The 688-nt window shown below is 46.2% G+C and overlaps 1 pseudogene; it reads right to left on the bottom strand.

The window, feature by feature from the left end:
* Window positions 1-4: 4 nt before the first annotated feature.
* On the bottom strand, window positions 5-684 carry LOC115285069 (annotated as a pseudogene).
* Between the last annotated feature and the right edge of the window lie 4 nt (window positions 685-688).

Below are 688 nucleotides of genomic sequence, written 5' to 3'. Positions count from 1 at the left end.
GATTCAGCATGGGGATAACCACAGTGTAAAAAACTGATGCAAATCTGTCAAAGCTGGAGGAACCGCCAGAGCTGGAACTCAAATAGACAAAGATACTCGAGGTATAGAAGAGGGACACTGCTGTGAGATGAGAAGCACAGGTGTTGAAAGCCTTGGACCTGCCTTTAGCTGACGTGATCTTCATGATGGAAATGACAATCAGCAATAGGATACCACGATAATGAGAGCATTTAGGATCCCAAACATCACTGTTAATATAGCAGTCAAGAGTTGTACAAAGAAAGTGTCACTGCAGGACAGGAGTAATAGCTGGGGCAAGTCACAGAAGAAGTGGTGGATGACATTAGGTCCACAGAAGTGAAGCTGTAGTATGGCACACAACTGGAATACAGAAGCAGAGAGTCCAGCCAGATAGGATCCCAACACCATCTGAATACAGCAGGTGGGTGACATGACTGATGAATAGAGAAGAGGATTACAAATGGCGGCGTATCGGTCATAAGCCATGGCGGTCATGAGACAAGACTCACTCAGTCCCATGACTGAAAAGACAAAGAACTGAACAGCACAACCCACATGGCTGATAGTCTGCTGCTCTTGGAAAAAGTTGGAGAGCATCTTGGGGGCTGTGGAGGTCACATAGCAGATATCCATGAAGGACAGGTTACTGAGGAAGAAGTACATGGGC

Source organism: Suricata suricatta, unplaced genomic scaffold, assembly GCF_006229205.1.
Source record: "Suricata suricatta isolate VVHF042 unplaced genomic scaffold, meerkat_22Aug2017_6uvM2_HiC HiC_scaffold_37441, whole genome shotgun sequence".
Classification (NCBI taxonomy): domain Eukaryota; kingdom Metazoa; phylum Chordata; class Mammalia; order Carnivora; family Herpestidae; genus Suricata; species Suricata suricatta.
The sequence above is the reverse complement of the archived record's forward strand: the minus strand, read 5'-3'. Positions and strand labels throughout refer to the sequence as shown.